The sequence below is a fragment of the Podarcis melisellensis genome (assembly GCF_964234715.1).
Source record: "Podarcis melisellensis genome assembly, chromosome: 8".
Taxonomy (NCBI): domain Eukaryota; kingdom Metazoa; phylum Chordata; class Lepidosauria; order Squamata; family Lacertidae; genus Podarcis; species Podarcis melisellensis.
Genome location: NC_138540.1, coordinates 29082408 through 29110315, shown reverse-complemented (window position 1 = coordinate 29110315; position 27908 = coordinate 29082408). Strand labels below are relative to the sequence as shown.

The 27908-nt window shown below is 44.8% G+C and overlaps 1 protein-coding gene across 4 annotated transcripts in view; it reads left to right on the top strand.

Moving 5' to 3' along the window:
* Window positions 1-27908, top strand: part of AJAP1 (adherens junctions associated protein 1) — a 121701-nt gene that overhangs the window by 17625 nt on the left and 76168 nt on the right. The window lies entirely within an intron of this gene.

Sequence of the window (27908 nt, the reverse complement as noted above, 5' to 3'; positions counted from 1 at the left end):
GCAAGCCCAAGGCGCAGTGGTTTAACCCACAGAGCCACCCGTGCCCCTACAGCCACCAGCCTAGACAGCTTTAAAAGAGGATAGGACAAATTCATGGGGGATATCAGCTATAACTAGTCATGATGGCTATGTTCTACCTCCACTATCAGTAGCTTCTGAGAACCAGCTGCTGGAAACCACAGGAGGGGACACTGCTTTTCTACTCAAATCTTGCCTGCTGGTTTCCCATAGGCATCTGGTTGGTCACTGTGAAAACAGGATGATGGATTCAATGGGCCATTGACCTAATCCAGCAGTCTCTTCTTATGTTCTTGTGACTTTCTGTAGGCTTTGCAATTCCAGGAGTGGAAAAGGGATTAATTGGTATAGTTAAAGCAAGGGAAGGGGTCCACAAGACCCAACAGAATCTGCAAAAGATTTTTTAAAAATGAAATAAACGCTTTCATTTCATTCTTTTTTCTGGGAACACATTAGCTTTAATTTTAATTTCTTTTTTTCTTTGACTGTTAATGAGATGCAAATAATGCCAGCAATTCTGACTCACAAAGCAATTAGATCCCCCCTAAAGTTGTGTGCCCAACAAACCGGTACAATATTTTTGAGTCTTTTGACAAATAGACAAAAAAAGAAAAAGAAAAAGGAAAAAAGCCAAGGAAAGATGAAGGAACAGCCATGGTGACTCATGTTCACCTTTTCTCCTGCTGCTGTAACAGAGATCATCCTTGCTTGAAAAACACTGCCTGGAACGAGACAGCTTAGAGGAGATGAATTTCTGAGCTCACTCCTTTGTGTATGAGAGAACAGTGGGTTTCTGCAGTGGTGGGGAGAGAGTTAAATCGGTGATCCTTGGTTTAAAAGTGAATGTATTGTGGATACACAATATTGTCTCTGTACACAAAATTGCCAGTTTGCCCAGGCAGGCACATGCCTTGAGCCTTTGTGTAGAAATGTTGCAGCCTCACAAATCAGTCCTTCCACTAATGGTTTTGACTGCATTTGGTGACTAAATAATGGATGATTTATAGACAATAACCAATGGTCATGGAAGACAAAAGTTGTAGTCCAACATCATTTGAGGACACCACTTCGGCTTTCCTGGTTCTAGAAGGATGAAAAGGCTGTAGTGTAGCACCACCTTGACATCAGTATAAGTGCCAGGGAGAGATTCCATGGTGGAGAGGGGCACTGCAAAGAAGGCCCTTTTCTCTAGTTGCCCCCTATCATACCTCTAACTGAAGGAGATACAATCAGAGCAGGGCATCCTTCAGAGAAGCAGTAGGAAGTCTCCTCTGTCCATTGTGCTCACATAATCTTTTTAACTAGGATTGGGGTTCTCCAAGTGTTGTCAGGGATCCTACCAGTTGCAGTCAACATGGACAATGGATAGGGGTGGTGGGATTTATATCCCGGAAACAGTTGGAAAGCCACAAGTTAGTCACCCCTGATTTAATCCCTGAAATAATTCACTATCAACAGTCTGGAAACCATGCCTTATGAAGAATGGTAAAAGTAGCTGAGTATATGTAGTCTGGAGAAGAGAAATGATATGAGAGCCATCTTCAAATATTTGAAGGGCTTTCACATGGAAGATGGAGCAAATTTGTTTCTGCTGCTTTAGAGGGCAGGCCCTGAACCAATGGATTCCAATGACAAGAAAAGAGATTCTGACTAAACACTAGTAAGAACTTTCTGATGGTAAGAGCTATTCAACAGTGGACTCACTTGGAAGACGGTGGACTTTCCTTAATTGGATGTTTTTAAACAAAGTTTGGATCGCCATCTATCAGGGATTCTTGAGCTGTGATTCCTCTATTAGGTAAAGTAAAGGTAAGGTAAGGTAAGGTAAAGGACCTCTGGATGGTTAAGTCCAGTCAAAGGTGACTATGGGGTGCAGCACTCATTTCACTTTTCAGGCCAAGGGAGCCAGCGTTTGTCCACAGACAGCTTTTCAGGTCTTGTGGCCAGCATGACTAAACTGCTTCTGGCACAATGGGACACTGTGCCAAATGCCAGAGTGCACAGAAATGCCATTTACCTTCCTGTCGCAGTGGTACCTATTTATCTATTTGCACTGGTATGCTTTTGAACTGCTAGGTTGGCAGAAGCTGGGACCGAGGAACACGAGCTCACCCTGTCAGGCAGATTTGAACCGGTGACCTTCCGAGTGGCAAGCCCAAGAGTCTCATGGTTTAGACCACAGCGCCACCCATGTCTTGCCATACAGTGGCTTGGACTAGATGTCCCTTGCTATATAATTCTGTGATTCACGATGGCCCCTAGGGTGCCCTGGCATGAAATGTTGGTGACCAGATACAAAAGAAGACAGGGCTCATGACATTAAATAGTTTAAAATAGGAACTGCAAGATCTTGGTGCAAGATTGTATGTTCAAGCAGGTTAACAGCAGTTTACAGTCCTCTTACAACGAGCAAAACCTGTCTTCTTCTTGATTTCCTCCCTCCTTCCCTCCCTCCCCGCACACACACACACACTTCCAAGTCTACCAGTATTCTGCTTCTGGCTCTGAAATTGATTCAGTTGTCATGCCTTGGGGGCAGCCTGTAATCCCAGTGACTCACCCACTTGCTCTAGAAAAAGAGAGAGGATAATGGCACCTGCTTGACTTTCATTCATGGTTCAGAAGACTAATTTGCGGATGTGACCCATAGACAAAGATTGCCACACAACTCCCTTTGTTGAGTGGACAGTATTCTGCAATGTGTTGGGGTTTCTCTTTCTGGATTTCCTTAGCAGAATTCTCTCTACTCTGAGAAAGTCATAGACTGGAAAATTGACTCTGGGCAGTGGACCTAAATTAGTACTAGTAGCATTTTGCAAAGTCCATCTAAGGCAGTCTTTGCCCTGGGTCCCCTGGTGCCAGGGTGGCATGGCAATGGCAAGATCTGCCAGAGGAGGAAGAACCAGAGGTTTGGGCATGGGGGAAGCTCAAGTGCTGACTTGGGAGAGAGTTCTGCCATATTTTTGCCAGATGATACCACTGGTTTCAGTTTTGTTCTACTTTTCACAATTTGCATGATTTTTGTTGCACATACTCTTGACAAGGGAGTCTTGGTCTCATGTCTCATTTTCTAGGGTTAGCCCATTCTTTCAAAACATTGATAGGCTGCCCTTTGGATTTAGCTCCAAAGTCAACCATAGTTGGTCAATATATTTCTTTAAAGAAGTAGAATAATAGAATTATAGAGTTGAAAAGGACCCCAAGGCTCATCCAGTCCAACCCCCTGCAAAGTAGGAATCAGAACTAGAGAAACCTGGACAGATGGTTGTCCATTTAAAAATCTCTGTTGAAATAGAGTCCACTACCTCCTGTCCTTTCCAAAATTGCTGTAAACACAGGAGGTGATAGTGCTCTCATGCTTGAGTCTTGATTGAGAGTTTCCCAGAAGAGGCACCTAGTTGACCACTGTGAGGACAGGATACTGGACAAGACGGGCCATTGCCTTGATCCTGTAGGCTCGTCTTACATTCATACGTTGTTAATATTTGCAATATTGCTGCTTTCACCCCATCATTTTTCTTCTAGCCAAAATGTGGGAACAGGTAAAATATAGGAGAATTGATCTGTCCCTCCTGCTGTCGAGTTTCTGTCCTAGGGAAAGCAAGCTGCCATGAACATAAGAACATAAGGAGAGCCTGCTGGATCAGGCCAATTGCCCATATACTCCAGCTTCTTGTTCTTACAGTGACCAACCAAATGCCTCTATGGAAAATTCACAAACAGGACCTGAGCACAAGAGCTCTCCATCCTCCTGTGGTTCCCAGTGATTGGTATTGCTGCCTCGTGGGTCAAATTGCTTTCGGTATTCACCCCCCCAAACCTTAAATGCTGATTTGTTTGCTTTTGGTACAGAGAGATAGAGCTTGATGGCTGGGTAGAAAAATAGGGCTGGCTTCTGAATTGATTAGACAGACAATAAACATGTGAGAGAAGGCCGGGGACTTCTCAGGCAGGGCAGAGCAACCTGTCAGAGAATGCTGGTTCATTTTTCATCGTCTGGCTCCAGGGAAATGGCACGTTCCTCAAGCAAGCCATATCTATCAGCGTCAGCCTTGAGAATGCGAAAGCACTAAATCTCACCACATTCCCCCTCCTTTTTTTTTTGTTCATCAAGAAGTAAGCGGAGGGGGAATAAAGACCTGCCTAATTAATACTGCATTATTCAGCATTGGACAAGACATTTCAAAGGAGGAAAGGAAAGCATTTTCCAAATTGTAGAAATAAATATGGGAGGGAGGGATGCTGAGGCATGTCTCAGGAGAATTAAAGAGGGATTTAGGGCCGTGGTTTACAAACTGTGTATCATTTAGCTCCGGCAGGCCTCAGGCTCACGGGATCTGCTCACCCCCCCTTGAGATCATGGACATCCATTAACCAAAACTGAGTGCAAAATCATGGCAGGGGTAGAGCCAGTCACAAAATAGTGGCCCACAGAGTGAGAGTCCACTACATACCGCATTGGTTGTGATCGCTTGCAATGACAGACCTACATTAGAATGACAGCATTCAAAAGCAAACAAAATTCAGAAAAATGCAATTTTATGAAACAGCATGTTGTGCCGGGCACTCTTAACAAGGGATGGGGGAGAAATTTGATTCAGCTTGCATTTAAAGGCAAAACTACTCAATTCTTGCTTTCTGAAACAATATGCCAACCAAAACACAGCCATCCTTTGGAATTCACACTTCTTTGAATTATGCAGGGCAAGTAATGTGCACAAAATGTGTATAATTGGGATATAGTGTCTCTAACATGCATATCTTAGAGAAAATAACATAGAAATGTGCATTATGTTTGGCCAAATAGCTTTGCAAAAATGTGCATATTTTGCAAAAATTGCACAATAACATGCACTCATAATCACAAAGTCCCATTTTTTCAGCATGGATTGGGCAAGTAAGTTTGCATTGGAATGTAGTTTTGTTGTTGTTGTTGCTGCTGCTGTTAAAGACTCAGAAGTCTGAGGCATTTGCTAATCTATTGTAGTTCACCTAGAGATCCACCGGTAGCTCCTGATCTACTTTCCACTCAGCTCTGCTTTCAGGAACCCATTACCTCTGCTTGCCAAGTGAATAGATCCCTGCCATGTTTTCAGGGTGCACTCTCAGTGACTCTATCACCCGCAATTTATTTGCTTGCTCCCCCTCTACAAAAATAAAAAAATCTTAAAGCAGCCAGGAGAACATCAAGACATCACAAAATCTACCCCTGCAACAACAATTTCATGATAACAGCAATCATATAACAGCAAGCGATAGCAAGTGAAAAATCGATAGAAAAATAAATCTGTACCAGCAATAGCACGCAACAAGCAACCCATAAAGCATATCAATAACGTCACGCACACCTCAAATACTGAGTTGTGAGAGATTTCTGGAATGCCAGTGCATACCTTGGGTTTGAAGGTCAATGGAGACTATGAGCATGAGAACAGTGGACTTGGCATCACCACTCACAGAAGCACAGACTTGTAAAGATGGAAAGAACCCAAAGGGTAGTCTAGTCCAACCTCCTGCAATGCAGGAATCACAACCAAAGAATCCCTGACAGATAGCCATCCAACCTCTGTTTAAAATCCTCCAATGAAGGAGAGGCCACCAAATTCCAATAAAGCCCATTCCATTGTTGAACAGCTCCTACCATCAGAAAGTTCTTCCTAATGTTTAGTCGGACTTTCCTTTTTTGCCTTTGAATCCATTGGTTTGGGTCCTGCCCTCTGGAGCAGCAGAAAACAAGCTTGCTAGATCTTCCAGGTCACATCTGGGAAGACTATTGTGGGGTAGAAGGAGAAGGAGGTGCTGCATTGCAACATTTGTTTGATTGGGGTATGGGCAGGCACAGACAGGGTGGTGGGTGAAGCAGCTGTGAGGTGTTGTTGAATGGAATGCAGTGCTAAACTAGATTGTTGCCTTGGATTGGGTGGAGGGCGCTGTCCAACGGCTGGTGCTGAAGTCAGATTCAACTGCCACAGAAAGGTCTTGTCTTGGCAAAGGCAGAAAAATGCCTTGGACCATGGCTGGGTTCCAACAGGGCTAGCTAGATACTTCTGGGCAGCTTACAGTGGGTCATGAAGGAAGCAGTCCTTCCCCTTTTTTTGGTTCCCAGTACCTGGCAATCAGATGCATCCTGCTCTTGTACATGGAAGCTCTACTGTTATCACTGTTAGTAAGAACACAAGAAGAGCCCTGCTGGATCTGACCAATAGATGAGAAGCCCAGCACCTTGTTGATCACATTGGCCTATCAGAAGCCATTGGGAAGCCCATAAGCAGAGCCTTGAGGGAATATCCCTCTCCTGTATTCAGAGCAAGGCTGCTTCTGAACACATGATGGGTGTATACAGTATATCTCTCTACTAACCACACACATTTGAGGAGAGAGGAAATGGCTTTCCGAAGCAAACCTGAGGTTTCCATTCCAGCTTGAAATAATGCACTGTGGCAATGGATTAATTTTGGCATCCAAGGTGAGGGCTGGAACTCTGCGGCTGTCAAAGCTGCTGTTGGTCAGTAATCTGTAATTAACACCCCTGTCACTTGGGAAAGAAAATGCCTCGAAGTTAGGTCAGCCAGATCAATATAGCAATGAACTTGAGTGGCGAGGCTGCTTAAGGAACCTGATTCAAGAGAGAGGGAAAGAGAGAGAGAGAGCAAGTCTCAGAGGGCCACTGAGATCATGCTTGACTACAGGCCAATTGAAATGCTCCCTTGATGAGGTGGTTGGCACTCTCCTGTGGTTGGCTCCTACACTGCATCGGTAACAGCTGGAGTCGTGGAGAATGTGGGCAGGAAGATGCCACAAAAGAAGTGTCGGAACACAGGGCAGAACCCAGCTCCATTCCTCCTGCTCATCAGTAGGCATTATGAACTAGCAATAATAATGAAGAATAGCAATTATAAAGGGCAGCTCTCTTCCCCCAAGGAGCTTACAATCAAAATTTTGGAAGGGGGTATTAAATCACCACCACCATTTTGTTATAATTAGCTTTTGCATCCCATCGCCCACCACAAAGTCACAGGGTGGATTATGCAAAGGCCACATTCACTTCCTACATTAAAAGCACCATGCTGCAACTTTAAATAGTCATGGCTTGCCTCAAATAATTCTGGGAGCTGCAGTTGGTTAAGGGTGCTGAGAGTTGTTAAGAGGCCCCATCAAAGAACTACAATTCTCAGATTTCCCTGGGAAGGAAGGCTTAACTGTTGAACCACTGGGAATTGTAGTTCTGGGAGGGGACTAGCGGAACACCTAGCAACTCTCAGTGCACTTAAAAAACAAAACAAAAAACTACAGTTCCCAGGATTCTTTGGGGGAAGTCATGTCTTTTTACAGTGGAGTGATATTGCTTTAAAAGTGTGACTCTGATGAGGCCTGTGCCACTGAACACTGATAATTGACCCAGAAGGGAAGGTGGTCTTTGGGTTGAAAGAGGTCTCCCCACACTGTGATGAGCCCATTTGTTGGTTATACATTCATTCCTTGCCTTGTCACCCACAGTTCCAAAAGAGCTGGGCCACACAGAGATACTCACTACCCTTCTGCCTGGGTGATCAGCATCTTGATCATAGAACCACGGAATTGTATAGTTGGGCTCATCTAGTTCAACCCCCTGCTCAGTAGAACCAACCTTTGCAGCTGGAGTTGGTCAGGTCCCTGCCCTCTCAATCAAGATGGGAGTGGGGCCAGAGAAGGCCAGATCCAGAGCAGCTCACAGGTAGGTGGTCTCTCTCCTTGTCTTGTGAAACTGATCTAAGGAAAGTGACTTTCACCCATGGACAAGCAGGCTTCTGCTGGCCATCCCCAAGCAAAAGAGTGAGCCAATGCCAGTTTGCAAACCCAAGCTTAATTGCAGACTCCTGCCAAGGAAAGTTCATGCCGCCAGCTGAATTAGGTGTTTCGAGACAAAGCAGAAACTCCTTACAGAGATGGCAAAACAAGACCAGCCACTCTCAAATCCTTGAAATGCAAAAGAGAGGTATCAGGATTTTGAGGCAATGCCGCAGTTGGTGCGAACTGTCTACAAGGTTGGTATCAGGAATGAAAGAACCTTCTCAAATTGCAGGGATTTTCAGGGATTCAGACAGGGGACTTTCCAAGCCCAAGATCTGAACCTGGGACCTTCAGCATGCAAAACAGATGTTTTACACCTGGTCTGCAACACTTCCCTTACACTGCATGGGCCTGATATGGGTGGTTCATGCTATTTCCCCCCCTGCATCTTTTATTTCTCTCCTAAAACTTGGTGTACTTCGCCCACATTTGGGGCAATTTCAGTTCTAATCTATGTCTTCCTCCCCTCTAAAAAAAGCACCAAACTTTTACAGATCTTGCAGTCGGACTTTGCAGTCCACAATGTGTGATTATCTGCATGTTCTGAAAGTCTTCCAAGGTCCTACTTTTTTAATGCTTTGCCATCAGTCTCTTGTATTGTGATGATTAGAAGCCATGTTTGTTTGTTTGTTTGTTTGTTTGTTTTTATAAAATATAAAACCTCTTTAGATTTCCTCTTTTCCTCTTTAAAAGCTAAGTGATTACATAAGACTGGTAAGGCAGCTAAGGGTGAGTGAGTAGCTTTCTGCAGCCTCTTTTGTCTGGGACTTCCCCCATTGCACTTGAGGCCTCCAAGGCAGATGATTCAAGGGCAGGGAGATCCGAGATGGAGAGCCATCTACTTAGACTCCTCCAGGAGCCCTTGTGAGGACATAGATGCAAAATTCTGCCTGACTTTTAATGCACTGGGTGTCATGGCCTTGTTAAAATGGCCTTGTTTTAACATGTCCAGTAAAATTAAGGAGGCAAATATGCAGATTTCCAGGTGTAGCATCACTGAGACAAGGGGATGTATGGGTTTACAGAGTTGTATGAACAAGAGTGGGGAGCTTAAGCAATTCTCCCCATCTGAAATGTTCCCAGGGTTTCTGTACAAAGGAGAATATTGATGATAATTTTTTTGGGGTTGTTCTTTAGGCTCTAGTTATACATTTCTGAAACATACAGGGTGGCATGCAAATAAGTTCTTGTGTGCATGGCGCTCATGGTGGTGCATGTGCTTCTCTACCCCCATTCTATCCTCCCAGCAACCTAGTGAGGTAGGTTAGGCAGTGACTGGTCACCCAAAGGGCTTTATGGCCAAGTTGGAGGATTTGAACCCTGGTCTCACAGGTCCTAGTAGTCCAGCACTCTAACCACTACACCACACTGGCTCCATCGGGCAAGCAGAAATACTCGCACTGATGGAACAATCACCTTAATGTGCCTTTGAAGTCCACTAAGTCCTACCTAAGTTTAGAGGTCCCAGGCCCTAAGGAAGTCAGGGCCAGGGCCTCCTCAGTGATGGCTCCGACTTGGGGGAATTCTCTGTCCCATGAGACCAGAACCCTGCAGAATTTAACTTCCTTCTGCAGGGCCTGTAAGACAGAGCTATTCCACCTGGCTTTCAATTTGAACTTAGTTTGATCTTTCATTCCCCTTCCTTCCTCCCCTCCCCTTTTTATGAAGATTACCCACTCTGGGATCCCACAGCTAATTCTCCCCTGGTCTCCTCGCAGGCCCAAATAGGACTAATTTAGCCAGCTAGCCCTCGTGATCATCTAATGTTTATTGGATAGATTTCCCCCTAAACTGATTTTTGAATTCTGAATTTATTGTTATACACGTTTTATACCGTATTTTATGCTGTTTTTTGTTGCATCAATTAAGTGTTTTAAATTTGTTGTTAGCCACCCTGAGCCCGGTTTTCTGAACCAGGAAGGGCGGGGTATAAATAAAAAATTATTATTATTTATTATTACTCAGATTAAACCCATTGAGATTTATGGACCTAAGTTAGTTGTGCCCACTAATTTCAGTGGGTCTGCTCTAAGTAGGACTAACACTGGATACAACACTTTGTTTATAATTTATATTGATTGTATAAAGGCATTTCATTTACTGTCATAATTAAGATAATTGCTAACAACAAAAAAAATCGCATAATGAGAGCTACAAATAAATAGCATTATGAAGGCGGTGGACTCTCCTTCATTCCAGGTTTTTAAAGAGAGGTTTGATGGTGATCTGTCAACGATTCTTTAGCTGTGATTCCAGCATTGCAGGGAGGTTGGGCTAGATGGCCCTTGAGGTCCCTTTCAACTCCACAGTTCTATGGGTCTATACAATAACAGGAATCCTGTAATAACAAGGAGTAATCTAATAGGTCAGGGAAAGCCCAGGCAAAAAGAGATGTCTTTGCAAGACCTCTGAAGCAAGTGATGCTTCAGCAACAGCAGAAAATGCTCATTTTAGGGTCACTGCCCAGTGATCTTCCATAGAGTGTTGTGCCAAGAGTAAAATCTCACTGCATGATCTGATTTTATGACTTAATCCACCACAGATGCCTGGCTACAGAAATAAGAGGGCTATGACTTGATAGAGATGAAATAATTTAGATAGGCCTTTAAAAAAATAAAAAGGGCGGGGGGAAATGATAACTACATTTAAAGCAGTATATCCTACAATTTTAAACAGTCAAGAATCATGGAAGCTGCAGTTTGTTAAGCGTGCCAAGGGTTGCTAAGAGAGATCCCTTGTTTCTCCTCACAGAGCTACAATTCCCAGAGCTCCCAGGGGAAAGGGTTTGATTGCTAAACCACTCTGGGAATTGTAGTTCTGTGAGGGGACTAGGTGGTTCTCCTAACAACCATTGGCACCCTTAACAAAGCACAGATCTCACGATTCTTTGGAAGAAGCCATGACTGTTTAAAAGTGGTAGTATACTGCTTTAAATGTATGGTGCGGATGGGACCTTAGACAGTTAACTTTTTGAGAAGAGTTTGGATTTGATAGCCCGATTTATCACTACCCAAAGGAGTCTCAAAGCAGCTAACATTCTCCTTTCCCTTCCTCCCCCACAACAAACTCTCTGTGAGGTGAGTGGGGCTGAGATACTTCAGAGAAGTGTGACTGGCCCAAGGTCACCCAGCAGCTGCATGTGGAGGAGCGGAGACGCGAACCCGGTTCCCCAGATTACGAGTCTATCGCTCTTAACCACTACACCACACTGGCTCTCTGACTGCAGAGGCCCCTGTTTCTGGGCAAGTCATCCACGCCACTCAAACCCTTACAAGGTATCCCTAAAAGGCAACTGTTATGGACAGCATGGGGACAGTGATTTGCCATGGGTAGTCCTTGGGAAATAAACATGTCCTCATAAATCGGGACAGCAAGAGCGCATGCCAGAGGGATTCGGAAATATATTACTGCGCCAAACCACACAACAAGGGGAGGGTCTGCCACTCTCCCTCTCGTGTAACTGCTGCCAGTTTGGCATGTGTTGTGTATGCCAGGGATGGAGGGGGGGAGGAGCAGAGCTAATTCAATCCAGGAGGCAGGTGCGGATTTCGGCGGACACAAAACCCCTTTGTTTAAGCCAAAGTCTCAACGATGGGAGAAGGGGGAGTTTGCCATCAGTGTGATGAAAAACCCAATGGCCTGGTCCACACTGCAATAAATGCTCATAGTGTTTAGGTGGATGTTTCCAGATGCTGGTCTTGTTTCTAAGCTCAGGTGGTAGGAGAATTTGTGGCAAACCTAGGTGCCCTGTGCTACATCCTACAGTGTCACACATGGAAACAGAGACATACGTGTGACATGCCATACCAAGGAATCAGTGAATTAGTTTTATTCCTTGCTTTTTGTACAATGCATTTTTTTCTATGGCTATATTCTTCCATTTCTGGGTTAAAAGCCAGGAAGGTGTTTTATCCATTGGATTAAAACATATATATATATTTGGAGAATGTTGTTTAGCAGCACAAATCCCTAAAACTCATAAGTGATTCCTACTGAATTCAAATTTCTCCTGCAGCTTGGGGGAACCATTATTAATGAAGAAAAGAATTGCATTTGAAAAATTAGGAAAGGAAAGCAGGGTTTGAGCACAAGGGCTCCCCTTTGCTCCTGCAGATTCCCGCAACTGGCATTCAGAAGCATTGCTGCCTCTGAGGAAGGAGGCAGAGCATAGCCATCATGGCATGTAGGCACTGATAGCTTTATTCTCCTCCATGAATTTGCTGCATCCTCTTTTAAAGCCATCCAGGTTGCTTGGCCAACACTGCCTCCTGTGGGAGTGAGTTCCATAGTTTAAGTCCTGTGTGAAGGAGTGCTTTCCTTTATCTGTCTTGAATCTTTCAACATTGCAGAGGCAATTGGATGAACAAAAATTATATATTGATTAAAAGAACAGCTGCCCAGCCAGTATTAGCACCACTCACTCAGATTGCACCAAACTAACCTCCCAGGCACCAGCCACGTGGCCAATATCCTCTGGCTAGAGGTCCTCTGTAAGTTTGTCTTAAAGCAAGAGCCACATCGACAACATGTCTTCTGAATATCAGTTGCCAGAAGCCACAAGAGAGCGAGGGACTCTTGTGCTTGAATCCTGCTTGCTTGTTTCCTATGGGCATCTGGGTGGCCACTGTGAGAAGAGAAAGCTGAACCAGATGAGCCAACTGGGACGATCCAGCTGGCTATTCTGATGCAGGAATCACAGCTAAATGAAGGGACCCTTGTTAAGAACATTTGGCTGTGGCTCCTGCATTGCAGAGGTTAGATTAGATGACCCTTTGGGTCTTTTACAACTCTACCCTTTTTAAAAAATATATATATTCTGTATTGAAAAATAAAAAATTATAAAATTACAAGTGCACGGAGTAAGATAAGACACAAGAAAGAAGAAGAAACAAGAAGTAGTACCCATGTAGAAAACAAAACAGAACAACAACAAAAAGATACATTGCAAAAAAAGGGGGGGGGACATGTTATTGTAGTTAACCAGCCCCTGTGCTAATATGATATTTTAAAAAATGAACTCTATAATTTCGTGATTTCAGTGTGTCTGTTCTGAGCAGGACTAACATGAGATGCAACCTATAAAGGGGAGGGGGGCAGAATAAATGGAAAGGAACATTTTGGGCCCAGAACCACTGCAAACAACTACCATATTTTTTGCTCTATAAGACTCACTTTTTCCCTCCTAAAAAGTAAGGGGAAATGTGTGTGCGTCTTATGGAGAGAATGCAGGCTGTGCAGCTATCCCAGAAGCCAGAACAGCAAGAGGGATCCCTCTTGCTGTTCTGGCTTCTGAGATTCAGAATATTTTTTTCTTGTTTTCCTCCTCCAAAAACTAGGTGCGTCTTGTGGTCTGGTGCATCTTATAGAGCGAAAAATACGGTAATAGGATTTGCCGGTTGCCAGTTCTAGATGCTCGTTGTTATTTCTTGAAGGAAGGCATCTCCCTCCCTCCCTCCCTCCCTCCCTCCCTCCCTCCCTCTCCCAGATCTCCTTTCAGTGTTCCCAGCTCAGCAGGGGACTGTCGCCAAATTGCTCTCCCCTGCCTCTCTTGCTGCAAGGAAAGAAATAAAAGAGGCGATGAGGCGGCGAAAGCAGAGCTCTAAAGCCTGTCTGTTCCTACTCGGCGATTTCCAGAGGATGCAACTGTCAGGCTATTGATGTTTGTGGGGGAGATGGGCCGAACAGCAAGGGTCCTCTGATAGCGTGGTGTAGACAATCCTCTGCCGCAGCGGCAGATCAGAACAGCTGCCAAATAATAGCAGTCGGATCAGTCTGCGGGAGCGGGGAGGCAACAACCCTCCTGGCTTTGTGTATTTCAGGCTACGGCCTTCTATAAGCTCCCTGGCGTTCCAGCGTGACACATTTTCCTAGTCTGATTGTGAAGGTGGCTTTGGTAAACCTGAGGCCTGCTGGGTTAGGCTAGCAAGTTAATATCTCCTCTGGTGGGTATGAAACATTTGTCTTTATTTCCCAGATGTTGCCACCTCCCTCCAATGCTGGTGCAGCATGTCTCAAGCCAGGGAGGGAGAACCTTTTTCTCAGGGCCACATTCCCTTCTGGGGGCCGCTTTCAAGTGATGGGCAGGGCCACAGGCAAAAGTGGGTGGGGGGATTGCTATAGATTTTACATATGTACAGTAGGCTGGCTTCTACACCCCCCCTCTATCATCCAGCTGTGTGTGGGGGAATGCAATATCAGAGTGCAAGGATACCTTCCAGCCAGGCAACAGCACACTTAAAGTGTCACCATATCAGTTCCTTGTGGACAGTGTGGATCTGAGCTTGGCCATCTGTTGGGGATTCTTTAATTGTGGTTCCTGTTTCACAAGGGGTTGGGCTAGATGACCCTTGTGGGACCCTTTCAACTCTACAATTCTATTATCCTTTATGTTTACCACCCCAGGGAAACGTTTGTTGATTTGTGCTTTTGGGGGGATATGTCAGCATTCACCTGGCTCTTTTTTTTTTTTGTAGAATGTTTTATTGGTTTTATACTAAAATGGCATTGATCAACTTCAACAAAACCTGTAGGGTGTTACATGCATGCCCCCGTCACATATAAGAAGGAAAATAGAGCAAGGATGCTGTTGTTGCTTCTGTTTATGTAGCTGATCCATGGGAACCAGAATCTTGTCAAAATGACCGTGTTCAATCTGAACTTTTAACAGCCTATTAGCAAGAGCCACATCCCAAACTTCCCCTTGCCATCCCATCAGAGGCGGACTTTGGAAGGTCTTTCCATAAGAAGATAAGAAGAGCCAGTGGCCCATCTGGTTCAACAACTTGTTATCACAGTGGCCAACCAGATGCCCATTATGGGAAAACTGCAAGGAGGGCCCAAGCCCAAGGACAACAAGGGAGGGTCTAGATCAGAAACTAATTACAGAAGGCCCAGAGATGGGTTTGGGTTCAATGAGTGACTATCATCATCATCATCATCATCATCATCTCATAAAATTCATACACTGATTGACTGTAAAAATCTCCAAAGCTGTTTACAAAAAAGATAATACAAAACAATTACAAATAAGAAAAAATTATGGAAATACTTTCAAAAAGTTAAAGTAGACTAAAAGCAGATGTGCATCAACTTTCTAAACATCTGGGTAGGTGACTTAAACAAACATGTTTTTAGCAGGTGCCAATGAAGGAGCCTGCCTGATATCAATCAGTTGGGAGTTCCAAAGTGTAGTTGCTGCCACAGTAAAAGACTGAGTGGAGCAGAGTGCCTTTTAGAAACCACATCAAAAATGCTTTGTCAGGTCGCAGTAAGCTGATGGTCCTCTTAATACCCCATCCTTAACCTGAGGCCAGGTGGCTACTGGCCCTGCATGCTCCCTCTCCTCACCTTGACTCCCCTCACCTGAGAATGAAGTGAAGGCCAGCTCTCTCCCTCTCTCCCCACTTTCAGCGGCACTGGAGATGAAGCTATTTCACCGTCTGTTAACTCCCCACATTCAAACCTATCAACTGCGGGCCAGTGAGCCTTGCAGATTAAATGGAAGGTAGGAGGAGGAGGGAGAAAGGAAAATGATGGGAAAAGAAAATAGAAGAGTTCCTTAATGACTTTTCTTTAATAATTTTTTTCCTAGCAAAATTTATATGAGATGCTTCTGATGCTGTTGTCGTAAACAGGTTGGCAGCCTTGCACGTCGACCCACAAAACTTAATTACCTACAAGGGTTTCTGCTAACCCATTGACCCACTTATCCCTGTGGGAGGCTCTTTGGTGACAAATCAGGTACCCCACATTCATTCGGATGACTCTCTGCCAGGATTTGTGTGGTCTGTTCAGTTGAATTGCCTTTGCTTTTTTTTGTTTTGTTTTTGATGCCACTATGTGGAACAAGCTAAGCTGGCCTTATGGCAAGTGGCCTACCCAAGGCTCCGTTTTGAGGGAGTTTCATGGTTAAGGAGAAATCTGAACCTATCTATCCCCAGCTGCATGCCAAAACTTGACCCACTGAATCATAGCGATTCTGTCACATTTTTGTGCATCACCTGGTCCCCATCCATCACATTTCACCAAGCGTCCAGAAGCTTTGCCTACATAGTAAGAAAATAAGGAGAACCCTGGTGTATCAGGTCCCCCATTTTGGAGGTGACAGGCACATCTGCCAACATTTGATGATAATTTGGCCTTGTCTCCTGATCCCACTAAAGCCACACACCCTTTCCCACTGCTCCCAGTGTGACTGCCTCTGCATATACTTGATCCTATGCTCAGACCCAACTTTTGCATTTGCATCTGCATTCCTATGGATGCCTGTGTTCAGATTTAAGGCAGATTGCAGGATCCCCAGTAAGACCTGCCCCCCGCTGTCCTCATTTCCATCCTGCTGCTCACCATATGCACTCTGTCTTCTTGATTACATCATCTCCTCCCTGACCCAGCCGAACAGAATTTTTCAGCTGAGTTTATTGTTCCTGTTTTGTTTTTGTTTTTTAGTTCACCCAATTTATCCTGCACCCTCCCCAAACCGCAGCATCGGAATGTGTATAAGATGCATAAACACGTGGGAACCTTCAACACAGTTTTGCAGTTTACAATGATTCTCTTCAGGGACCCAGCCAGCCATGCCCACTGTCATTCCACATTTAGTCAGCATTCCATCCCCAATGAGCATGCTCAGTCTTCATTCGGTTGCTTTGTGGAAGGTTCACCCCTTTCAGTTACCCACCTCTAAACATACTGTATTTTTAGTTTTGCAAACCTTCGGCATTCAGCATGCTTCTTTTGGGTGTATAAGGATAAGCTGTTGGGAACCGAGTTTGTTGTTTAATAGAAGCAAAGAGTGATAGAATTGTAGAGTCAGAAGGGACCTCAAGGGTCATCTAGTCCAACCCCCTGCAATGTAGGAATTGCAGCTCAAAAATACCTGACAGATGGCCATCTGATCTCTGTAAAAAAACTTCCAATGACAGTGAGCCCACTACCTTCCAAGGACGTCTGTTCTGCCATCAGACCATCAGAAAGGTCTTCCTAAAGTTTAACTGGAATCCCCCTTCTTGTCATTTGAACCCATTGTTTTGGCTCCTACCCTCTGGAGCAGCAGAGTGGGATGTGGACACACATGAGCCCCTTGAAATGATCCAGCCGAGGTAGCCCTCATCTTTGCCCCCCGCAGAATTTGGAATCAGAAAGACTGATTGCAGCTTGGGCTTCCATAAACCTTTTCTCGGCGGGGGCTGTGTACTTGCAAGGACAACCACATGGTGGAATTTAACTCCCTGCCTGTGGGTGTGAGCCAGATCCACCTTGACGCACATAGATCTGCCTAGACTGACTGACAAGCTGCCTGCTTCCTCGCTGTGTGTTTGGCTGTGAAGCCAGCGCCTGGACTGACTGAAATGAAATGGAACATTTCCCAGTCTTTCTGGGTTCGTGGGCTTTTGCAGTGTTTGAAGTGCATTGCTGAGTGAATTAAAATCCAGGCATGTCACCAGAATGGCAGCCTTTCTGGAAGGAAGGCAGGGGGGAAGAAAGCTGTTCTCCCTGGCTCAGCCAGGTGGATAGAAAGGCAGGGAGATCCATTTCTGACACAACAGCTCCACTCAAAGCATCCTTGAGCTGGGATCAGAAAGACAAAACAGAGAGAACAATTGAGTCTTTTAAAAATGGGTGGTGGGGATGCCTCTCTTTGTGTGCTCTCCTTTTTGTGTGTGTGAGTGGGGGGGGGTGTCCTCCCTCTTCTAAAAGGAGGGACCATGTTCATTTTCAAACGAGAAAAATGCAAAGCACTCTAAGTAAAGCTAACCTCACAATAAGCCCGCCTGAATCCTGCTGATTACAGCAATTGCCAGAAAGCTCTTTTGCCCGAATAAGTTTGCCTGATTGCCCGTCCTAATTTGTTACATGGAAAATACCTATTTTCTTGTTTAGCAGCCAAGGGTGAAAATCTTTTCTCTCTCTCTCTCCCTCTCTCCATCGTACAAGATGCTAGAAATGCAGAAGAGAGGAGGGCTGAGTTCTTTTAGCATGGCTTAACTTTTATATATATATATATATATATAATATTCTTTATTTTTCTTTTCTTTTAAATAAATATTCCTTTATATTCAATTAGGCTGTTCTTCTAAAAATACATAATGTTAAGTAGGGGGAGAATATTAAGTCTGTGGCTAGATGGCAAGCTGGGGTCGTAATATAAACTGAAGTGGAAATGGGGCAAGCTGAAAGACTAGGGCGTGGGGATGAGGGGGGGAAATTGACATATTTGTTCATCCCTAGCATTCATCTGGAATTCATCATGTAATACAGTTCAGCTTCAATTTTTCCTTTTAAAGTTTCTAGTCCTTATGACTTGATTGCAGCAATTATTGCCCCCTACTGGGGACTTGGAATGGATGGGTTATAGCAGGCAGAACTCACGGTTATGGTAGACTTGCCTCTTTTGGCCTCACCTCGTTTCCTAGGTTCATGTAAGGATGAAATGAAGCAAGGGAGATTAATGCTCACTTAACAGAAGAAAGCATCAGCAATAAAGAAAGAAAAGCATTTGGCTGATGAGGATTTTTAAAAATTGCTGTTCCTGTTCATTGCTTTATGTGTCTTGCGCCTTTCAAACTGCTGACTGTATATTGTGGGTGGTGGACCTGCACCCTCCAGATGTTGCTGGACTGCAACTCCCAGCATTCCTAGCTGGAAAACTGAGTCCGCTCTTTGTATATATGAGACCCTGGGGACATAGTGGATAGCTCCGTCGAGATGCGAACCCAGCGTGCGGCAACTGTGCAAAGGGCAAATTCCATTAGGAATTTGGAAAGGAATTGAAAATAAGTCTGCCAATATCATAATAGCATTATACAATTCTATGGTGCAGCCACATTTGGAATGCTGTGTGCAGTTCTTGTTGCCTTGCTTAAAAAAAAAGGATGTTGTAGAGTTGGAAAAGTCTCAGAAAAGGTACAACCCAAAATGATCAAGGGGATTGAAGAAATCCCCTATGGGGGAAAGTTGCAACTTTCAGGACTTTTTAGTTTACAAAAAAAGGCGAGAAAGAGGTGACATGACGGAGGTTTGTAAAATGATGCCTGGGATGGAGAAATTGGGCTTTGAAAAGCTTTTCTCTCTCTCTTATCATGCTAGAACTAAGGGTGATACAATGAAGCTGAACGTTTGGAGATTAAGGACAGGTAAAAGAAAGTATAGAATCATAGAACTGTAGAGCTGGAATCTCTAGTCATCTAGTTCAACCTCCAGCAATGCAGGAATCTCACTAAAGCCTCCATGACAGATGGCCCTTCAACTTCTGCATAAAAACATCCAATGAATGAGACTCCACCACCTACAAGGGAGAACATTCCACTGCTGAACAGCTCTTCACATCGGAAAGTTCCTCCTGATGTTTAGTGTTTCTTGTAATTTGAAACCACTGGTTTGGGCCTACCATCCATAGCAGGAGAAAACAAGTTTCCTCCCATGTGAAAGCCATTCAGGTATTTGAAGATGGCTATCATATATGCTCTTAGTCTCCTCTTTTCTAGGCTAAACATACCCAACCATTCCTCATGGTTGGTTTGCAGAACCTTGACCATCCTGGTCACCCTCCTCTGCACACATTCCAGCTTGCCAACATCCTTAAATTATGGCACCCAGAATTGGACACAGGATGCTGGACTAGATGGGCCATTGGCCTGACCCATCATGCTTTTCTTAGGTTCTTCTGGATGGGCCTTGCAGGGTTTACTTGGAACTCTCACAAATGGTAGATCCTTTCCAGTTTGAGGAGAAGCACACCCTTCCATCCTTACTCTAGACCATCACCCATGATAAGGTATGGCCAGTGGCCAGCTAATTATAGACTTTCCAGGTTGTCCAAAGCAATTCTACTGACATGAAGTAGAAATGAGTTTCCTCCTTCAAAACACCATATCAAGGTTGCTCACTCATCTCTATTAACATCACAGTTTATGGTCCCCTTGTCAGGCAGGGGGGAATGAATCTCAAGGATGGACCTAGCCAAGCAAATTGCCCAAAGCCTCCCTATTTCCTGGTAAGGCAGAATTTGGGTTGGGAAGGATTGAAGCCCCCACAGTTATCTGTTGCAGAGGATCTCATGTGACACACAAACCCGTGTGTGTGTGTGTATGAACACACAAGAGAGAGAAAGATGGTGTGTGTTGACAGGATGTCTTCCCGAATAAAATAGCTATGTGTGGGAGTTTTCTGGTTGTCTAGGCAACACACCACTAAACTATTTGGAGACAGCGATAGGAAATCTTTAGTTCCCAATGAGCTGATTTTGCCAGCCACCTCAAGGAAAGGATGTCCTTTCCCCTTGACTGAGATGGCCACCGATATCCAACGGACCCTCACAAATAGAGAGTGAGCCTTAGTTCATGCACTTACGAGGGAAGCATCAGAGCAAGGCAGAGGCTTCCGGAATTTTCCTCACTCAAATTTCTCCTTGGAATTTGTTTTGGAAAACGGGTGCATTTGGCACTCTCTGATGCCTTCAAAGAAACATAGAATTGTAGAATTGTAGGCTTGGAAGGAAGCCCAAAGGATCATCTAATCCAACCCTCTGTAGTACAGGAATCACAACTGACAGTGGCCCTCCAAACTCTGCTTACAAACTTCCAATGAATGAGAATCCACCACCTTCTGAAGTAGTCCATTCCACTGTCAAACAGCTTTTACCCTCAAAAAGTTCTTCCCGATATTTAGTCAGAATCTCCTTTCGTGCCATTTGAATCCATTGGTTTGGGTCTCTGTTGTTTAAATGTCTGGATTTTGTATAGAACATTGTGGGTGGGTGGTTTGCACATTTCTGTCATTCTCCAGGTCTGGCATCAAGGGTTCAACATTGATGGGCACTGGTCATTGTACCCACCATTAATGAGACCACTACCAACTCCTCCTCTCCTCTGGCCCCACTGCTGGACCTCCTTGCTGCCTCTGTTGTATATGCAAATGAGCCAGGACTGGAGTAAGGAAGCAGATCAGCTCCTTCCTTGCCCCTGAGCAAGCAGGCAGGGCATATGTAGGGAAGAGTGAGTGAAGGGTCAGGAATGAGGAAGAGGTGAGCCCATAGGAGGGCGCTCTTTAGGGCAATTTGCCCCCTCCCTTACACAAAACCACTCCTGCAGCCTGCAGTGCATTCTTTACCTTCTACACTATCAATGGCACCAATGAATTGCTCTTGCATTGCTATTCGACTGCATGCATAACTGTATCAAGATTCCTTGTCTGTGGTGCTTTGCCCATGCACCAGCAAAAGCTTCTCGACAAGAATTTTAATGCAGCCGTGCAGTCACATTGATAGGGTTGCATTGACTGTTAGTTGTGCTCAGAGTAGACCCATGGAAATGAATGGCCCGAGGCTAGTCATGCCCATTAATTCTAAAGGGTTTACACGGAGAAGGATTAGCACTGGATATGATCTGCAATGTTTGTATGTGGGATGAAGATGAGCATGAATGAAAACAGCCCAATGCTACCTGTTAATTTTGGATGAGGGTTTGCAAACTCCCATTAAACATGCATTCAGGGTCATGGGGAAAAGAAATGTATGTAGGCTTCCTTCCTTTTCTCTGTTCTCCTCTCCTCTCTGCCAGACCTCCCCACTCTTTTGACAGCCTTGGATCTTGCATGGATCTGACCTGACCTGACCTGGTGCAAACTGGCTGAATCCTGAGTCGACCCAATTTGGTTCAGGATCTGGGATTCAGCTGGATCTGCCACACAGCCCTAGTGACGACCTTGTCTAAGTGCCTACCCCTTTGCTCTGGACTGCTGCTCTGGAGAGTTGTCCTCTCCTCTCCTATTTTTGTCACTATGAACTTGTGTCTGGCCCTACCATTGTCCACACAGACTGACCGCACCTACTACTCTTCCCGTTCCTGGAACTCCAGCACCTGGTGATTGACCTTAGCTGAGGTCTCTTAATTAGGACCAAACGTTACCTGACATCAAAGTTTCTAAAAAGAGCTAAAAGCATCTTTTGAGTGGGAGCTGATTTTGACAAGGGCAGTCACTGCTGCAACCATCAGGGGAGACAGCTGGACCCTCCCACACACACAGTTTCCCCATTCCAAATCGTCTGCGATTTCCCCCCTCAGATTTGCTCACTATAGCAGAGGCAGGATGGATAAAGTACATGTAGGGGTTGGTGGATGGATCAGGTTATTCTGTTTCCGCGTCAGTTTCGCTTGCTTATATTCAAATATTCATTCCATCCTCTTTCAGCATCAATTGGTGAATACCCTTGTTTTTAATGTTAGATGTTGTCACTTTTTTATTATTAATATTCTGTTGGGAGCTGCCAAGAGTGGCTGGGGAAGCACAGCCAGATGAGCGGGGTATAAATATATTATTATTATTAAACAAGCAAACCGCAGCAAAAAACAAACAAACAAATCACTTTTTTAAAAAGGTCATATTTTGCCTTTAAATTAGGGATGGGGAATAAATTTGATTCAGTTCACCTTTAAAGACAAACCTACCTAATTTACACTTAACTAACACAGTGCATGAGCTGAAATGCAGACATCCTTCAAAAATTCACACTCCCCTGAATTTTGCAATGTGGTTCTCCAGTCAAGTAATGGGTACAAAAATGCATCTGTTGGGGAAAATAACATACCAAAGAGCAGCGTAGAAGAAGTTGCTTTGCAAAAACATTTTGCATACTGCCTTAGGCAAAATGGCGTACAAGATTGTATATAGGAGGGGAAACCTAGACTAAGCATAGTTATTATGAATTTCATTTACAAGCATGCATTTTAATGCGGAATGTGCATTTTTATAGGCATTTTGGTCCCTTGTTTGAGCTGAAAGCTGTATTTCAAAATTTGGAGGAGTGCAATAAATAGAAGGGATCTCTGCATTCCGATATGTGTATTAGTCCAGGAGGTGTGATTGGGGTTGTTCCATGTAAAACTGTGGACCGAACAAAGTCTTAGAGCCTCCCCAGCTACCCCATAAACCCAGACCAAAATGTAAGTTGCTGCTCAGTTGTAAAAGGAATTGCTTACGTAGTGTGGACAGGATACAGGCTGCCCAGTCTGCAGACACAGAGGTTAAAACACCGTGAGGGTTGAGAGAATGAAGTTATATACTTGGCGCTGTGGTTATTGTGAGCCTGGAGATGGATGCCCTGTCAGGCAACCCTGTGCCCTGGCTGTCTTCCTCTCCTGCAAGGAGAAATTTCAAATCACATTTACAGTGTTAGCCGGGGCTCAAGTCTGAGTCTGACGGGCCATTATAAATGACAGCAAGGCTGGGCATTTTTATTAAGGAAGAGCCTTGCTTTAATGCTCTCTCTGGAAACTTGCACTCGACTTACCCGCAGCAATGCCTGGGTTTTTCCTTGCAGATCTGCAGCAGAGGAGAATGATCCCCTCTTTAGTCTTTCAATTGTTGTTTCCCAGACACCATAAAAGGGGTGGCAAAGGCAGTGAGGGGACTCATTGGGCCCATTTGGAGATGTGTGTGTGTGTGGGGGGGGGAGTTCCAAAGCAACCCCTGACACCTCTATCAATGCCATTTAACCAAATGAACCATCTCCGCCTCTAAAAAAAGAAGCATTCTTCCTAGCACACGTAAGGACAGTAGCTGCAATACTGCCCGTTGGCTATCATCAGTGGTGGTGCTGAAGAGCCAATAGTTCCCTCCTCTGCAGAGTGTGCCAGAATTTCTGGCTTGAGATTGTTATCACCTTGATAACAAGGTGAACCATCACTGAACCAAATAGGATTCAGTTGCAGGACTGGGTGAATGTTGGGTGGGTGCCCCAGCAAAGTACTCTTTTTGGGGCAACGTGATAGAAGTTAATAAAACTATGCAAGACATAGGGAAAGTGGATAAAGGAAAGTTTTTCTCCCTACCGCACAGCTGGTATATAACTCATTTCCAACAGCTGGTATTCGGAAGCATCACTGCCTGTAACTCTGAATAAAGAGCATATCCACTGTAACTGGTAGCCATTGATAGACTTCTCCTCCATGAATTTCTCCAAGCCTCTTTTAAATCCATGCAAGTTGGTGGCCACCACTGCCTCCTGGGGGATTGAGTTCCCTAGCTTAACTATGTGGGATGTGAAACACAAGAGCAGTCAAGTACAATATTCCTAGAGTGAACATGTTTACGCATGGCGAGAGGAATGTTTGTCCAGCCATCAGGTAAACTTCCTGTTTCCTTCTGGGCTGGGACAGACTTCCTCTGCATGTGACTAGAGGTGGGTGTGGCCTCACCTGTGCAGGTAACAACAAAAGCACAGGGCAGGGCAGCTACCTCTCTCTTTCTCCACAAGCATCAGAGAAGCAACATCTGCTTCCAGCCAAGAGAGGACAAAGGGACTGTTTTCTTATGGAATAGTTTCCAAGTATATGTTACTTTTCTAAGCTAAGTCTGCCTTCTGGGATCCGATTGTGAACAGAATGTGTGAGTAAACCTTTTTTAATACATTTGTAGAAGACTGTGTCGTGTCTTATCTTTTATGAAGGAATAAGAGGGAAATAACAGAACAGTTGTTATAGAGGCTTTAGCAAGCCTGAGCAAACGCATCCACTGCAAGTTTAAAAAGGGGGAATGCTACTCTGCTAAATTGTAGAACTTGTTAACACAAGTTGGAAAAGGATATAATCAGACAATATATCCTCTCCTGCATCCTTGAACATTCCCACAAACTATGTGTCATGTGATGAAATACTTTCTTTTTCTTCTTTTTCTTTTTATCTGTCTTGTCAGGGACTGGGCAGAGGAGGAATGGTGGAGACCGCCTCCCCAGTCTGACCCTTCCTGAGAAGAAGGAGACAGTTCAGAATTACAACGGGGTTTGAGGGAGGTTACAGCTGAGAGGCAGTTGAGGGGGGGACTGGGAAATAATGGGAGAGGAGGAAGAAGCAGCACCAGGGGAGAGACAGTTGATTGACTGTCTTTAGAAAGCATTCCAGACCCCCCTCCTCTCCCAGAACACGGCGGGCCTTGAAAGTAGGAGAGCAAAGAGCTCAAAGGCAAAAGGCCCTTTCCAGTACTGGTAGTGATGACTCATGAGGAAGTGGGAGAGACAGAGGGGGTGGGGTTTCACTCGGAGCAACACCATTACTCCAAGAGGCTGCATTTCTAAGCGTCTCTCTGTGAATACTGAATAAAAAGCACTGGTAAGAACTTTCCTTGTCTTATCCATTCCTAGCAACCTACTGTGGGGGATTGGGTCCTCTGATGCCTGACATGTCCTGAATCTCCCAACATTAAGTTGCACAGGATGTCCACAAGTTCCAATGTTATGACAGTAGGAGAAAATATTTATCCACTTTCTTGATGCCATGTATCATTTTATAAACCTCTATCATGTGACCTTTTACACACCTTTTCTCTAAACTAAAAAGTCCTGAACTTTTCCTCATAGGGGATTTACTCCACCCACTTGATGATTTTGGGTTGCCTTTTTCTGAACCTTTTCCAACTCTATACAGTGGTACCTCTGGTTATGAACTTAATTTCTTCTGGAGGTCCGTTCTTAACCTGAAAGTGTTCTTAACCTGAGGTACCACTTTAGCTAATGGGGTTTCCAGCTGCCGCCATGCCGCCAGCGCATGATTTCTGTTCTCATCCTGAGGTAAAGTTTTTAACTCAAGGTACTACTTCCAGGTTAGCGGAGTGTGTAACCCTAAGTGTTTGTAACCCGAGGTACCACTGTAATATCCTTTTTTGAGGTAAGCCAACAAGAACTGCACACAGTATACCAACTGTGGCTGCACCATAGAATTGTATACAGTGGTACCTCGGGTTAAAAACTTAATTCGTTCTGGAGGTCCGTTCTTAACCTGAAAGTGTTCTTAACCTGAGGTACCACTTTAGCTAATGGGGTTTCCAGCTGCCGCCATGCCGCCAGCGCATGATTTCTGTTCTCATCCTGAGGTAAAGTTTTTAACTCAAGGTACTACTTCCAGGTTAGCGGAGTGTGTAACCCTAAGTGTTTGTAACCCGAGGTACCACTGTAATATCCTTTTTTGAGGTAAGCCAACAAGAACTGCACACAGTATACCAACTGTGGCTGCACCATAGAATTGTATACAGTGGTACCTCGGGTTAAAAACTTAATTCGTTCTGGAGGTCCGTTCTTAACCTGAAAGTGTTCTTAACCTGAGGTACCACTTTAGCTAATGGGGTTTCCAGCTGCCGCCATGCCGCCAGCGCATGATTTCTGTTCTCATCCTGAGGTAAAGTTTTTAACTCAAGGTACTACTTCCAGGTTAGCAGAGTGTGTAACCCTAAGTGTTTGTAACCCGAGGTACCACTGTAATATCCTTTTTTGAGGTAAGCCAACAAGAACTGCACACAGTATACCAACTGTGGCTGCACCATAGAATTGTATACAGTGGTACCTCGGGTTAAAAACTTAATTCGTTCTGGAGGTTCGTTCTTAACCTGAAACTTTTCTTAACTGGAAGTACCACTTTAGCTACTGGGGCCTCCCACTGCCTTAGCACAATTTCTGTTCTCATCCTGAAGCAAAGTTCTTAATCTGAGGTACTATTTCTGGGTTAGCGGAGTCTGTAACGTGAAGCGTCTATAACCTACAGCGTCTGTAACCCGAGGTACCACTGTAATGGTATTATGATCCTGGCAGTTTTAGGTTCAGTCCCTTTCCTAAAGACACCTAGCATGAGAATCACAGCTGGGAGAAATGCAGTTGTGCTCACATCCTGCTTCTGGTCTTCCCATTGGGGCATCTGGTTGGCCACTGGGAGAATAGGATGCTGGAGTGGAAGGGTTGGTTCTTCTTGCATTCTCATGTTCATACTTCTGCAGAGAGACTAGTTGGATCTTGTTGACCTTTCACTGCCCAGCAGATGTGGCCAAGACTGGCCGAGTTTCCAGGATAGGGTTTTGCAGTCTCACAGAGCTGTGTCAGGCCCTTGAGGACCCAGAGCCATTCTGAACAGTTTGCGTGATCATGCCAGATCTGATTGTGCATCATGCCCAGTCAGCAAGACATAATGCAGCCATTCTCTCCCTTCTCTCTTCCATCTCTATTTCACTTCATTAAAAAAGTAAGTTTTATAGCCTACTGGATGTGCTGGATAGAAGGAAAAATACAAGGGCTTATCTCAGGGCTGCTAAATTGCAATCCTGGGCAGTGAGTCAACCTGGTTACTGCTGAGAGGAACAATGGAAGGGATTGATGACTATTAGATGTAAATCGAACCTCTGCATTGAAGGGCAGTATATCTCTGAGCAGTAAATGCTGTGGGCCCACAAAGCAAGGCTGGTTGTGGGTGGCGATGGCAAAGTGACTTTCCCTGCCTTCCCTTCCCATAGTCCAGTGTTTTTCAGAAGAAAAGAAGAGCCCTTGCTGGAGCATCTAGCCCAGTATCCTGTTCTCACAGTGGCCAACCAGATGCCTGTGGGAAGTCTACAAGCAGGGCCTGAGGACAAAGAGCACTGTCAACTCCTGTGGCTTCCGGGGTAATGGGAAGCAGGGTTAGATTCACCGATATTCAGATTTTGCCCAAATATCCAATTTTGAATGTGGCATTTGAAAACTGCAAAATGCTTGTGCATGTCACCCATCAATGCTACTGCATGTCAACTGTCAAATAGCAAATATGGAATTCATTAGGGGCTACCACCCCTTCTCATAGTGCTTGCCAACCTCGCCTACCCGCCACCAGCCCACCAATCCCCTTGCCAACCCCCACCTCTCTCTTTACACGCAAATCTCAAATCCCTCAAAACTCCTTCAGGCACTCCTCCACAGCTGCTCTGTGTACCTCCATCCATGCTCTAATCAAACCTCGGCTGTTGTTTAAAACCCAATTTTATATCCTGACTTCTCCTTTGCTCCCCCGCCATACCTTGGCCATGCAACTCCCAAGGCTGTGATGAAGCACTACAAATCCTTCATCAGAGGCTGCCCTCTGACTTCGTGCAAATCCAGGATTATCTTACCATTCTTAACCTAAGGTACCATTTTAGCCTTCCAATACTTAGGCATTACTTTCTCTTATAATGCCAAATTGTCAACACACCTGACCACATCAGGTACCATTTTAGCTAATGGGGCCTCCTGCTGCCGCCGCACTGCTCCCGCATGATTTCTGTTCTCATCC